Raw genomic sequence first — 16136 nt, forward strand, 5'->3', positions numbered from 1 at the left:
TCAACCAGCGCCACAGTCAGTGACAGCTTTGCCACATCACTCATCTTCTCGGGAAAAGCAGGAGTCTTAGTGTTATCTCCCTTTGGAACCTCCGAGAACACCGGAGTCTTCGCGTTAACTCCCTTTAGCGCCTCCGAGAAAGCCGGAGTCTTAGCGTTATCTCCCTTTGGCTTATCTCCTACTTCCGTAGTTGGAACTTCCCTCTGACTGGCAGCTTTCGAGGTAGTTGCTACCTCGCTATTGGAACCCATCTGTCTTACAGCTTTGGGCCTACTTGTCTTGTTTATGCGACTGCCCTGCCTCGCGGCTCTAGGACTGGGTCCTTTCTGCCTCTTGAAAGCAGGCTTGTCGCCTTCTGCCGAACGTTGCCTCTTCATTCTGCCATTCGACGCTTCTTCCTCCTCGTACCGGTTGCAGAACTGAGGGTTTCTCGCAGCAAACCTTTTGAACTGCCTTCGACCTACTTCTACCGCTTCATGGGCCCATTCCAAGCGCTCGATCTCCACTTCTGTTGGGTCGACCACTGCTCCCAAGCGTTGTACAATTTTTAGTGCTGCACGGTACTGCGAGAGAGCTCTTTTACTTCCGTGCATAGGCCTATTTTTGTTAAGAAATATTACTCTATTTGTTTATAATTAATAGAAAAAGTTTATTGTAAATTCGAAAATCTGTGCAAATATCGAAATTGCCATCTGAAGTACCCATTATCATAATAAATCCCCTTGAATTCGAAACTCCAAAAGCTGCATTGTCGCGTTGCTCAAATGTTTCATCTCTACATATGTATATATTCCTACGCACCAAACGGTGCGAGAACTACTGCCTTACTCATTTTCAGTTCAAATAAAATATTGTTTCCCATTGTTGCCACTTACCTATATTGGTCTGTACCAAAATCCTTAAAAAATTGTTCTAAAATAATGTTAGCGCAAAAAAAACTTTAAAGAGAAATATTAACTTAACCGGCCTATTTTTTGGACAAATTTTACTTACACGTAAATGCATAGGGTTTTATTTAACAGATTTTTTGTTTTTTATTATAGTTGCTTTCAAAAAACCATGAAATCACAAATAAGGATTAACTTTTGTTCAAACTCACTAAATTTATTTATTTATAACAATTAATTGCAAATTTGACCCAAAATGTTTTTTCATTTCCAGATTTTATGCTTATTTTAGATATAGCATGTCTTATACTGAACAAAAAATAAATAAATTTGCTACAAAGGTATAACGTAAAATTTGTATATTGTCTTTTATGCTCATTTATCTTCATTTTCTTATTTTATTTTATTATATTATTTTGTATTTCAACTTAATTTATTACTATTTAAATGCAACTTGATTGCATCGGAAAATTTCACGTTGTATATTAAACGAAAAAAACGACCCAAAAACGTTTTCGATTTTAGGTCGAAATATTGCATAGGCCGTATATTACTCTACTATTTATATATTAATACGCTAACAAAATTTCCATACAATCAATTGACAGGCTGTTGCGCATAGTTAGCGTACGTAAAATCATATAAAGGTTATATGAATCGATTCGTATGGATCAGCCGCGTTGCATAGGCCTATTTTTGTTAACAAATATTACTCTATTTGTTTATAATTAATAGAAAAAGTTTTTTATAAATTCGAAAATCTGTGCAAATATCGAAATTGCTATCTGTAATACCCATTATGATTTGATATTTCTTATTTTATTTTATTATATTATCTTATATTTCAACTTAATTTATTATTATTTAAATGCAACTTGATTGCATCGGAAAATTTCACGTTCTATCTTATCGAAATATTTCATAGGCGGTATATTACTCTACTATCTATATATTAATACGCTAACATAATTTCCATACAATCAATTGACAGGCTGTTTCGCGTAGTTAGCGTACGTAAAATCATATAAAAGTTATATGAATCGATTCGTATGGATCAGCCGCAGTGCATAGGACTATTTTTGTTAACAAGTATTGCTCTATTTGTTTATAATTAACAGAAAAATTTTTTTGTAAATTCGAAAATCTGTGCAAATATCGAAATTGCCATCTGTAACACCCATTATGATCAAAAACCCCCTGTATTCGAAACTCCAAAAGCTGTATTGTCGCTTTGCTCAAATGTTTCATCTGTACACATTAGGATGGAGTGAAATTATTTTTTTTCGAAATCGCTTTTTGCTGACCTCCAGAAAGTTGCCTTTCTAGACCATAAATAAGGTAGACAATTTTTATTGCATTCATCGTATATTTAGAGGTGCTCCAACGCAACTAAACTTTGAAAAAGACGGTAGGTAAAAATTTTTTTTTGTTTTTTTTTTGTCATTGATTTACTTTCCTTTGTTGTTTTTGTGCTCATTGATTTCAAAGCCTACTGATTTTCATGGCCTAGTATGTGCCAGTAAAACTTTTACTTATACACTTGATTAGAAACATACTATTATCAACAAAAAACTGTCAAACACCATTTAAAATTTGTACTTTTTAGATATAATATGTAAGTTTACTAAAGTTATGTATATTAAAAAAGAAATAAAATAAATATGAAAATAATAAGCTTTGTAAAATCGCGATTATTTTGCTCAACTTCTTGGGGCTGGGGCACCTCAAAACGCCATACTACGAAAATAATATTTGGTGGTTTTGGTTAACTCTTTTAAAGACAAGTTTTCATTGCTAGGTCATTACAAAAAAAAAAAAACAAAAAAAAAATCCATAGGGTATCACTCCACCCTAGTACACATGAATATATTCGTACGCACCAAACGGTGAGAGAACCATTGCCTTACTTATTTTCAGTTCAAATAAAATATTGTTTCCCATTGATGCCACTTACCTATATTGGTCTGTACCAAAATCCTTAAAAAATTGTTCTAAAATAATTGTTAGCGCACATAAAAACCTTAAAGAGGAGTAATAACTTAACCGGCCTATTTTTTTAGCCAAATTTTAGTTACACGTAAATGCATAGGTCTTTATTAAAAATTTTAGTTGCTTTCAAAAAAACATGAAATCACAAATAATGAGTCAACTTTTGTTCAAATTCACTAAATGTATTTGTTTATAACAATTAATTGCAAATTTGACCCAAAATGTTTTTCGCACTTCCAGATTTTATGCTCATTTTAGATATAGCACGCCTTATACTGAGCAAAAAATAAATTTGCTACAATGATATAACGTAAAATTTGTATATTGTCTTTTACGCTAATTTATTTTGATATTTCTTATTTTATTTTATTATATTATCTTATATTTCAACCTAATTAATTATTATTTAAATGCAACTTGATTGCATCGGAAAATTTCACGCTGTATATTAAACGAAAAAAAACGACCCAAAAACGTTTTCGATTTTAGGTCGAAATATTGCATAGGCCGTATATTACTCTCCTATTTATATATTAATACGCTAACAAAATTTCCATACAATCAATTGACAGGCTGTTTGGGATAGTTAGCGTACGTAAAATCATATAAGCGTTATATGAATCGATTCGTATGGATCAGCCGCAGTGCATAGGCCTATTTTTGTTAACAAATATTATTCAATTGGTTTATAATTAATAGAACAAGTTTTTTGTAAATTCGAAAATCTGTGCAAATATCGAAATTGTCATCTGTAGTACCTATTATGATCACAAACCCCTGAATTCGAAACTCCAAAAGCTGCATTGTCGCGTTGCTCAAATGTTTCATCTCTACTTATGTTTATATTCGTACGAGCCAAACGGTGAGAGAACTACTGCCTTACTCATTTTCAGTTCAAATAAAATATTGTTTCCCATTTTTGCCACTTACCTATATCTAAACTTACCAAAATCCTTAAAAAATTGTTCTAAAATAATTGTTAGCGCACAAAAAACTTTAAAGAGAAGTAATAACTTAACCGGCCTATTTTTTTGGACAAATTTTACATACACATAAATGCATAGGTCTTTATTTGTCAGATTCTTTGCGTTTTTTTTTTAGGTGCTTTCAAAAAAACATGAAATCACAAATAATGAGTCAACTTTTGTTCAAACTCACTAAATTTATTTATTTATAACAATTAATTGCAAATTTGATAGAAAAAGTTTTTTGTAAATTCGAAAATCTGTGCCAATATCGAAATTTCCATCTGTAGTACCTATTATGATCACAAACCCCTGAATTCGAAACTCAAAAAGCTGCATTTTCGCGTTGCTGAAATGTTTCATCTCTACATATGTATATATTCGTGCGCGCCAAACGGTGAGAGAACTACTCATTTTTAGTTCAAATAAAATATTGTTTCCCATTTTTGCCATTTATCTATATTGGTCTGTACCAAAATCCTTAAAAAATTGTTCTAAAATAATTGTTAGCGCACAAAAAATGTAAAAAAGAAGTAATAACTTAACCGGCCTATTTTTTTGGACAAAATTTAACAGTAAATGCATTTTAACAGATTCTTTGTTTTTTATTTTAGGTGCTTTCAAAAAAACATGAAATCGCAAATAATGAGTCAACTTTTGTTCAAACTCACTAAATTTATTTATTTATAATAATTAATTGCAAATTTGACCCGAAATATTTCTTGCATTTCCAGATTTTATTCTCATTTTAGCACGTCTTATAGTGAACAAAAAATAAATAAATTTGCTACAAGGATATAACGTAAAATTTGCATATCGTCTTTTATGCTAGTTTATTTTGATATTTCTTATTTTATTTTATTACTAGAAGACCCGACAGACGTTGTCCTGCCCTAAATTTGGCCAATCTGCATACATTTTAATAAGCTTTTTTCGTCTGGCTGTGCCCTCCCACCTCTTCACTTTTTCCTAATCCTTTTATTCACTCCTCCCTCCGTCTTTTTCGCTTCATCTATCCTCATCTTCGTCTCATTCTATCTCTTTCTCAATCTCCTTCTCTCTTTTCTCTTCTCTCCATATCTTCTCATTCTTCTGCATCCCTTATTGCCTGTCCCAGAAGGTGGTATGTATTTTATTCCAGTCCCAGTCCCAGTCCCATTCCGAGTCTCAGTCCCAGTCCTAGTCTTAATCCCAGTCCCAGTCCGTCTCTGGATAATATATTACTCTGTACTAAAGCACTCATCCACAGCTTTCGTTTGATATCCATATTGTATAAACACATTCTAGGGGTGCCCGGGTCCGCGTTTTGACTTATAGCTTGAGACCCTAGTCACCCAGGGGTATGAAAATTACCCTCTATAAAGCACTCATCAACAGCTTTCATTTGATATCCATATTCTATAAACACACTCTAGGGGTACCCGGGTCCACGTTTTGGCCTATATCTCGAGACCCTAGTCACCCAGGGGAAACAAAACTACCCTGTACTGAAGAACTCATCAACAGCTTTCATTTGATATCCATATTGTTTAAACAAATTCTAGGAGTGCCCGGGTCCACGTTTTGGCCTATATCTCGAGGCCCTAGTCACCCAGGGATATGAAAATTACCCTCTAGTAAAGCACTCATCAACAGCTTTCATTTGATGTCCACATTCTATAAACACATTCTAGGGGTACCCGGGTCCACGTTTTGGCCTATATATCGAGACCCTAGTCACCCAGGGGCATGAAAGCCTCCCTGTACTAAAGCACTCAGTAACAGCTTTCCTTTGATATCCATATTGTATAAACACATTCTACGGGTACCCGGGTCCACGTTTTGGACTATATCTCGAGACCCTAGTCACCCAGGGGTATGAAAATTACTCTCCAATAAAGCAATCAATAACAGCTTTCATTTGATATCCACATTCTATAAACACATTCTAGGGGTACCCGGGTCCACGTTTTGGCCTATATCTCGAGACCCTAGTCACCCAGGGGTATGAGAGTTACCCTCTACTAAAGCACTCATCAACAGCTTTCATTTGATATCCATATTGTATAAACACATTCTAGGGGTGCCCGGGTCCGCGTTTTGGCATATAGCTCGAGACCCTAGTCACCCAGGGGTATAAAAACTACCCTGTACTAAAGCACTCATCAACAGCTTTCATCTGATATCCATATTGTATAAACACATTCTAGGGGTGCCCGGGTCCACGTTTTGGCCTATATCTCGAGACCCTAGTCACCCAGGGATATAAAAACTACCCTGTACTAAAGCACTCATCAACAGCTTTCATTTGATATCCATATTGTATAAACACATTCTAGGGGTGCCCGGGTCCACGTTTTGGTCTATATCTCGAGACCCTAGGGACCCTATAGACCTATCCTATATTTCAAGTTAGATAAAACTACACACGGGGTGCATAATAAATTCAAAATCGGTTCAGTAGTTTAGGAGTCCATTGGCCTCAATTGTGTGACACGTGTTTTTTATATCAAGATATTATCTTATATTTAAACCTAATTTATTATTATTTAAATGCAACTTGATTGCATCGGAAAATTTCACGTTGTATATCAAACGATAAAAACGACTCAAAAACGTTTTCGATGCGCTTCGTTTCGATGCGCTTCGAAGCACTCATCAACAGCTTTCATTTGATATCCATATTGTATAAACACATTCTAGGGTTGCCCGGGTCCACCTTTTGGCCTATATCTCGAGACCCTAGTCACCCAAGTGTATGAAAGCTACCCTGTACTAAAGCACTCATCAACAGTTTTCATTTGATATCCACATTGTATAAACACATTCTAGGGGCGCCCGGGTCCACGTTTTGGCCTATATCTCGAGATCCTAGGGACCCTATAGACCTATCCTATATTTCAAGTTAGATAAAACTACACACGGGGTGCATAATAAATTCAAAATCGGTTCAGTAGTTTAGGAGTCCATTGGCCTCAATTGTGTGACACGTGTTTTTTATATCAAGATATTATCTTATATTTAAACTTAATTTATTATTATTTAAATGCAACTTGATTGCATCGGAAAATTTCACGTTGTATATCAAACGATAAAAACGACTCAAAAACGTTTTCGATTTTGGGTCGAAATATTGCATAGGCCGTATATTACCCTACTATCTATACATTAATACGCTAACAAAATTTTCATACAATCAATTGACAGGCTGTTTCGAACAGTTGGCGTACGTAAAATCATAAAGTTATATGAATCGATTCGTAGGGATCAGCCGCAGTGCATAGGCCTATTTTTGTTAACAAATATTACTCTATTTATTTATAATTAATAGAAAAAGTTTTTTGTAAATTCGAAAATCTGTGCAATTACTAAATTACCACCTGTAATACCCATTATGATCACAAAGCCCCCTAAATTCGAAACTCCAAAAGCTGCATTGTCGCGTTGATCAAATGTTTCATCCCTACATATGTATATATTCGCACGCGCCAAACGGCGAGAGAACTACTGCCTTACTCATGGTACAATAACCAGGTAAAAGCATCAGAGTTGCATTTTACATGTTTTTTCATTCGAAGGTGGTTGTTCGGCCTGAGTGCGTCTGGAACCGGCAGTGGGTAGGCGCACACGGGTCGATCTCGGGTTGATAGTGCTCTCGAAAGAAAGTAAAAGAACAAAACGCAAAGAGGATTTCCTCGTTATAATAGTGTTTTAATTAGAGTGTAGGAAAATATATACAAGGATACAATATTACCTTTGAGTGTAAAACTGATGACGGTGATACTCGGCGATGTGTGCTGGCTGGCGGTCGATCGAAAAAGAGACCGGTTGTGCCGTTGAGGACAACCGCTAAGCCGCGAAAAGGTCCTCTGGTATTAAGGAGGGGAAAAAAGCCACACACACAACAGCCCCCACATATACGTGCATGGGTGCTGACAACCTGCACACACACATGCATGCGTATGAAACGCATGCATGTGCATGCATGCACACAAATGCGGCGTGAGTGTGGGTGGCTGGAAATCTTATTAAAACGTTAGGGAGGGGCGCCGTCAATCAAGTAAAAGTTAGGCCTTGGGCCTAAACATGCCGCCCCCCTTGCGGTACGCAACATCACAGTCCGCCAAGGATCACCGACCGTGAAGAAGAGAAGAAAAAAAATAAAAAACTTATAACTAATTATATCTAACTTAACATAAACCCTGGTCAGTCCGCCGGCTTGGCGGCACGCAAGATGGTCTGCGCAATGGGTGAGCTTGGTTGCTGATGCCTCTGTCATTCGGCACTTTTCCCGTTATGATTCAAGGCCTAAGCCAGGTTTGCCTAGAGCTAGGGATTGCGAAAAGAAGTAAGAAGATATACGTGTTCATATTTCTTGCCGTTTATTACAAATTCATTGGAAATTCTCTGCTTGTGAATTTTGTATGAAGAAAATTCAATAAAAAAGGAACGTATTGTAATGATACAAGATTTTAAACGCACACCTCTTGCGACTGTGTACAGCAGAAATTCAATAAAAAATAAAAAAGTGTAAAATTCATGGATTTCGGTCGTTACCGAACATTTTCATGTTAGGCCTTGGTTGTGCCCGAGAGTACCCAACCGAAGATGGTACTCTGAGCCAGCAAAGGGCCAAACGTGGTGGGCAGAATCCCTGGTAGCATTATTTCGGCATATACGTCTGTCCCTAGTACGAGGCGGATCGGGGCAGATGAATAAAACTGTAGATCCGCCAGACGGAGATGTGCGTACGGGGATGCGATGGCGCTGTCGACGCTGGTCGTGGGGGCCATCCGCCGAAAGTTGGACACGACCGCCGCATGGGTTGCAATTCGTTTATTTTGGCCGTGTCTTCCTCGTATGCGTAGTAGGCATCCTGCTTGCCCGCCAATGGTGCTGGTAGGGAGTTGGAGCTCCCGGGCTAGCTCATCTGCGATAACGGTGGTGGGGGAGCATCCGTCAATCAAGGCACGGACGAGGTGTAGCCGCCCCCCAGCTTCTATCTTCACGACCGCGGTGGGTGTGATCGCTACCGTTGGTATCATGGTGGCGGTGGCTGCTGAATGCTGGGCTACAAGCCCTGACCGGAAGGCGGACACGGTGGTGAGCTGCAGCGTGTTGCCTCCGTGGCTGCGATCTTGTGGCTGATGTCGTTGATGCAGGCGAAGAGGCCTTGTCTCCGCTCTGCGGTCGCGCGGATGTCGTCTCCGTTGGGGGTTCCTGGTTTGCCGGCGAAGAGACCGGGTCTCCGCTCGGCCGTTATATGTATGGCGCTGTGCTGTCGCTGTCCCTTGTTGGAGCCGCTTCCTCTCGTGCTGCAGAAGTGGTCGAAATGATTTGGCTGTAGATGGTATGGTCGGGCGAAGAGACCGCGTCTCCGCTCCGGTTCGGCTGGCATCTCGGTTTTGGTGTGGACGAAGAGGTCCAGTCTCCGTTCCAGCGTCCGACGCATATAACGATATGGAGTCGTCTATCCGCTCTCGGGGTGAATCTATCTCCTCTTCCACTTGGACGCTCCATGGCTTGGAGCGGGCTTCTTGTAATAGCTGCTCCTCTTCGTCGATCGAGGCGATGTGCAGCATCGTGTGGTGCTTCTCGCCGCACCGTTTGCATCGCCCTTGGCTTGGGCACGCGTTAGAGCGGTGATCAGGCGCCAGACAATTTCCGCAGTAGCTTTCGCGAATGGTTAAGTAGAGGCGCTCTTCTGGCCTTTTCGCCCGAAAGGTTGGGCACAAGCGGATAGGGTGTCGCTCAAGACACACTCGGCATTCCGACGAATAACGCGCTGCGTTCGTGGCAGCATTACGTTTTAAAGCGGCAAAACGACCCATTTTCCTGAAAGGAGTGAAATAGGTTTCAATGGGTCGGGTCATTGTCAAAGTGCATGGGCGAGTGGTCCCTAGTTGTATTATTGGGGATTTGGGAAATTTTATTAACGCGCGCATAAGGGGAAACATCTGTCGCTGCATAAAAAAAAGATTCATATGTGGCGTGCATTATGTGCATGGCCTCTTTCCCCGCACGTTATGTGCCTGGATCTTTAGTGCCTTATTTTGTTTATTTTGTGTCACCCGGCAGCGTTTTAGTTGGCCACGGGCACACTAGTGCTGTAGAAAATGAGCATTTACGATTTTCGGTTCACACATTCTGGTGCCGAACCGGGTAGAACGTGTATAGCGTGGGTTCTTTTGAGTCGCTGTTATTTGTGTTGTTGGTGCTAAACCGCAACAACTTCCCTGCCCGCCACAAAAAAAATGTTTGGACAGCAAATTGTATGCTATGTAAAGAAAAAATAAAAAATCTTCGTTTTGGACGAAGAGAAAAATTTGTAGAATGAATCATTTTTTTTTGTATTGCCCTTCATTTATTTCTTCAACTTTTCCCCAAGTACGCTTGTAGTCCTGTTTTATTGATGGCCCTTAGCAAAAGGCACGGTTCCAGAAGGGTAGTTGGCTCCGATACCGATTCCTCAGACTCGGGTTTTTTGGGTACCCGTTTGCATCTTTTTATGCATCCCTAATATAATGTACATTTAAACTCGACATATATATGTACATACGTTGGTATAAGTATATGGACCGTCAGTGCACGCATTGGTAGGTTTGCTAACTTTTCTGTCCCATTTTCATTGTCTACTACTACTACTACCGAGGCCCAAAATCTACCAATATTTCAGTATTTTCGCACTGCCAACTTATACTGCGATAATTTTAAAGTATGGAATTGCCGAGCCCACCCAACTAACATTAGGAGGCGATACTGACCAAATCAGTCAATTTTGAAAAATTTCTGAAGAACTTAAACAGGAAATAAATTTTTGAGTAGAGAAATATAGTAACTGAGTACGCGAATATTTTCTGCGCTATTTTTTTTTCAGTTTTTTTTTTTTGAATAATTTGAACGAAAATAAAAGGTTCTACGTAAACGATTACCTTCCGAGATCGGTTATTTTGCGGCAGTACTTTTGGTACACTGAAAAATTGTTGTGGTAGTGAGACGTTGTGGCAAAAGTCTCGTGAGTGTTTATAGCTCGAAATACAGGAAAAAGGCAAGTATCCTACATGGATTTTGTTTGCAAATTTTTGTTGAGAGTTTGATTTCCATAAATGTGCTTTATTTCGTTTTAACAACATATTATGAATTTTTTGTACAAATATAAACGGTAATTTTAGTTTTAATTTCCGGACCAAAATCTACCAACTACTACTATTTCCTTTTTTCCGTCTACCAATATTTTGCCTTTAAAGGTCCGCGCACTGTTACCCAGCAGCCACGACCAAAACCGGTGAACATTCAAACATACAGATGTAGAGAAAAATTTGAACATTCAAACATACAGATGTATATGAAGAATGTGAACATTCAAATGCACATATGTATAGAATGTAGATTTCAATGGCATTGAAACAAACGGGAAGCAACATCGACTGATTCGCTGCTTCGCTTCTCCGTTACTTCATTCTCATTCTTCTGAAATTTACGGCGCGTGTGTAGCGTACGCTGAGCGTAGACGAGAAAAAAAATTGGTAAGTAAATTTTATTAGGTGATAATTTAATATTTTCTTTATTAATTAATTAAGTTTTTCTTTCTTTTCAGGTTATTGGCATGGATGGTGGTGACGATTCTACCCGTTGGCACCGGGATCGATTGGTTTTTCTTTGGTTTCATTTTTTTTCTTTTTTTAGGTTACCGGCATTGCAAAGGGGTGCTCCAACTGCGGCGTCGGCCGCGCCGTCAGTTGTCACACCTTTGCGGTGCCCATTGATGTATGCACTAATGGCTTTTTCTCTTTTTCTTTGCAGATTTTTTCATGGATATTTGTGGGCACAGGAGATCCTAGGTGAAATGGGTTCATGCCACGAATACCCAGAAATGTATTCGTGCTGGGCTGGGGGTAAACACAATGATTTGGGTGATGTTAGCCAAGATGTTTACCATCGCACACTTTTTTTTGAAATGCTCGGCAATTGGTCATTTGGGGGTTACAAAAGGGAAGTATGCGTAAAGCATTGGACCCATTCAAAGTATTTGAAAGCCAAAATGAGCTGAACCCTCGTATGGGAATTTTTAGCTAACTCAACATACTTGTTAAGCAATGGGTCAGAGGGGTCTGGGCGTTTTTAACGGCTAGTACGAAATTGCCGAAATATCGCTTATATGTTACTTATTTTGGCGCTTATATGAATGAATATAAGAACATATATGAATATGAATCTTCTGGTCTAGAGCCCGATCTTGAATGCACACGAATGTGGTTGGATCTTGGACTTCGTCCAGAGCATATTTTGCCAGGCAGCATGAAAGATAGTTTTTGGGAAATTTAAGAGACCGTGCGGTCCCTGCTCTGAATTACATTTTGATCGTATTGGTGGACGTAGTTTGCCCGAATTAGTTACTAATGATTCCGACGTATTGGAAATCGGGAACTTAGTGTTTATACAATCTAATCGTGAATGCAATGGTAGTTTGAGGTCATTGCCGAAAAAACATATTGACTGTGGCACGGGTTTCGGTCGACTTGGGTATGTTATGTTTGTTAGTGAATTGGCTATTGAGTGTCGAAATTATGAGTTAATTTTTGGTAAAATGCAACCAAATGGTGTTATGTCGGGAGGACTGTTTGAGCAATTCGATTGCGTTGAGTTCGATACGCGCACTGCTGCTGGTATGGCTGCTGAGTAGTTGGTGACCAAAGGCATGTTCGAGGATGCTACTAAAGTGTTTGATATTGCTGCGATGCAAATTTAAGCGTTACGCTATCTTGCCAGACTCCTTTCTCAAGTCGTACATCAAAGTTCTCAAAAAAGATTCGCTACGTGAACTTTTAACAGTAACTGCGGCTGACTTTAGAGAGCGAATGCGGGTCAATCGCATCGAACGTGAGCCAAAAGTTATTTCCACATTCAATTTACTATGCGAACTTGGTTCTTTCTTTGATTATTAGCACGAACAAAAGTATCAATTGGCGTTGGAAGTGCTTGCTAATACTAAACTTGTGCCCTTGTAAATGGGAGAGTTGGAAGAGTGCATAAATAATTTCAAACGCTTGGGCGGTGAGATTTGTAAAGTGTATCCAGATGTATGATTGGCAGCAATGGATATTTTATATGCCCAGTACAGAAATGTTGTGGGTAGTGATACTGGTATTGTAGATACGCGGCGTGAATGTCAATTGCAACTTCCGCGTGAAGAGGCTAAAGATATTACGAATATGGCAGCCACGGTCCCAGATCGCATGCCCAGCGATACAATTGAAGGACTTGTTCAAATAGGTGTATTAATGCACTAAATTGAATAAAGCAATTTATAAAGATGTTTTTGCAAAAAAAATAATAAATGTCGAAGACAAAAGGTCAAATTACGATACTGGGGAAGGCCAGGTATAAATATATACGGTTGTGAGAAAAAATAGACGAATAATGGCTTATTAGGGATCAGTAGATTATGTACAACGTTTGGGATTGATGAGCCGTTTGCATGTGCATTCGGGCTGCGTAAATACTGTTCGTTGGAATAACACAGGCGAATATTTGGTATCCCGAAGTGATGATTAGTGTATTGCCATCACAAATCCGCATAATCACGAAGTATTACTAAAATATAAAACAGCACATCGAGCTAGTATTTTTAGTGCACGATTCATGTCCAGATCGAACGAGCATTCCCTTGGATCATGTTCTGGGGATGACATTGGATTACACAGACTTGATGGCACCATATATATGACGGCAACGCATGGGAACAACGCTTTTGGATAATGGTACCTCAAATGTCAACAATGGTGGTTCCACTCTATAAACATAGAATGAGAATAATGCAAAATTGAGTTTCCTCAGATGCCATAAAAATGGTACACCTTATGAAGTACTGACCATACCCACTGAACCACGTTCGTTATGAGTAGCGGTGAAGATGGAACAGTGCGTTTATTTGAGTTATTTCAAATATCAATTTGTCACAAGACCTGCTGTAAGGATAACATACTTATTTTCAGTCCTTCAGCTGTGCATGCCATGGATCTTTCACCTAAAGTAATTATTATGTAGCTGTGGGTAGTTCGGATGCGATTGTACATGTCTACGATCGGCGTTATTTATCGGTAATTGGTTTATGGGTCTATACCGACAACAGATAGGTATACATGTCCAATCAAAGCCGTACGTTATAGTCCAGAAGAGGCTGACTTGTCAGTTATTCATCAGAGTATATTTGGGCAGGTGCGTCCACAATTGCATGCAAATATAATGAGTCGCATGACAGAGGACATTTCACGCATGTGGAATGATTCACGTACACGTATGTAGAGGTCAAGCACAATCGCTTGCTGTTAGTATAATTTGTAGTCTAAATTATATATCGTCGGTGAAAGTTCCAACCAACTGTTCGTGTTGTTGTATTCTTTGAGTTTTTGAAGTGATTATGTCAAATCGCCTCCAAGACTGTCGGCTTACTACCGGGCTATTGCATTATTTCCACCTTTTGGTATTAAGACCCATCTATAGTGGAAAACGTTTTATATGTGGTTTGAGCTTTCATAGACGATATAAACGTATTTATATAAATGAATATGTGCGATGGAAAACCTCATATTTCCTTTTCAATAAAATTAGGTGTCATTTGCTTCATTATAAATACGTGACGCTTACGTGCATCCACAATTCATTGCGGACGTTATGAAAACTGATGAAATCATGGATCAGGAAGTACCGAACTTATCTGGTGGTGGAACGAGTTACACATCCAGTCACAACGAAACTATTCATCAATGAACAAAAAGAGGGTGAGTCTAGATTTGAATTACTACTAAGGTAGATACCTATATGTTCGCATTTGCATACATACACGCTCTTCATCTTCGACCTACCCTCAGCACGTAGGTGATTAAATTCTGAATTTCCCCTTGTACCAATACCCATTGGGTTACTCTTTCTGACCAAATAGTGAGTTATCATATAATTTAACAAAGGAAATAATCAGATATGAGTACTTTTGATGATCAAAAACTGAAAAACATTTTTAGATCGCTTTTTAGAATTACTTTGAAGCCTCATGATGATAAAAGTTCAAGGCTTTACTCTGTATTGCGAACGATAGCTATGTCGAGCGATTCGCCTTCAAACCCTTTCGTTTAGCACTGATATTCTCCATAATTTCCTTTCGACATTTACGTTTCTTACTTTATGTAAAACAGGAAGCCGAATGAGATTGTCATATAACATGTTGCCGTCGTTTAACATAGTGCAAATATACTAGCGATCCGTCTATATGGTGAAACGAACGATCGTTTCGCAATACGGAATGAGGTCTTTAATTTATTCGTAAACGTCAACAAACAGAATAATAAAATATGGGGTACATTTTCTCCCGACGCGACAATAATTCTCGAATAGAAAATGCTGTTAAATTTGAACGTTTTCAGTCATCTTGGGTTATGATGTTTTTTTATTTAATTTTTGATCAGAATTTAAAAAACGGGGAAAAAAATCCTGGGGATACATAAAAGGGAAGAAACAGAACGCACCAAGTTGTGTTTTTGTTTTCTGCGCTTTGGGAGTGGTTGGTCTCTCAAAGAGCCTCTCATATCTGTCTGGAATGGACATGACTATCGTGCACTTGCGTATTTTGACTGCATGGACGTTAACTTGTTAGTCACAGGAGTCAACAGTAATGAGTGTTCGTTCGGGTAATTGTAATGCTAAATGCGAAATTTGCGAATCTTGATGGTTTCTCAGGGGGTGTAATTGTATTCTGTGGCAGATAATGGATCTGCGGTAAGGTTCTGGTGTCCTCGCTCGGGGTGGGCGAGTGAATTGGGGTTTGGTTTTGGAAATTAAAAATAAGTGTTTTGTGGCAGATGGGGATCTGCATTAGGGTGCTGGTGTCCTCGCTCGGGGTGAGCGAGTGAATTTTTGGGTTGGATTGGTATAAAATAAAAATATAATGGGCCGAGTCCCTTGGTTTTCTGTGGCAGATGCGGATCTGCTTTAGGACTGTTGGTTGGCCTGAAGATTTAAAAGAGGGGGAGGAGGGATGTATAGCGAACGGAGGGATTGTTAGACGGAGCTCTTGGTCCTCTCACAATCGATCTCCTCCATGGGGAGAAGGATCAGTTTGACCAGAGGTCGTCTGACTTGACCCTTCTCGGTTATGAGGTCGACTACGCGTACTCGGTTATCTTCGCCGGGGTGTACGTAGACGACTCTACCTAGCCTCCACTCGTTGGGAGATAAGTTGTCCTCTTTGAGGACAGCGAGATCTCCCACTTTTATATTTTCTTTGGGATGCTTCCACTTCACTCGCTTTTGAAGTTCGGAT

At 39.1% G+C, this 16136-nt stretch overlaps 1 long non-coding RNA gene across 1 annotated transcript; it reads left to right on the top strand.

Moving 5' to 3' along the window:
- The first annotated feature begins 12967 nt into the window (after nucleotides 1-12967).
- Nucleotides 12968-14595, top strand: LOC137239246 (uncharacterized). Its single transcript, XR_010949310.1, has 3 exons — nucleotides 12968-13755; nucleotides 13816-14147; nucleotides 14432-14595. It is a non-coding gene; the product is annotated as an uncharacterized lncRNA (long non-coding RNA).
- Nucleotides 14596-16136: the final 1541 nt, after the last annotated feature.

Source organism: Eurosta solidaginis, chromosome 1, assembly GCF_040869045.1.
Source record: "Eurosta solidaginis isolate ZX-2024a chromosome 1, ASM4086904v1, whole genome shotgun sequence".
In the NCBI taxonomy this organism is placed as follows: Eukaryota; Metazoa; Arthropoda; class Insecta; order Diptera; family Tephritidae; genus Eurosta; species Eurosta solidaginis.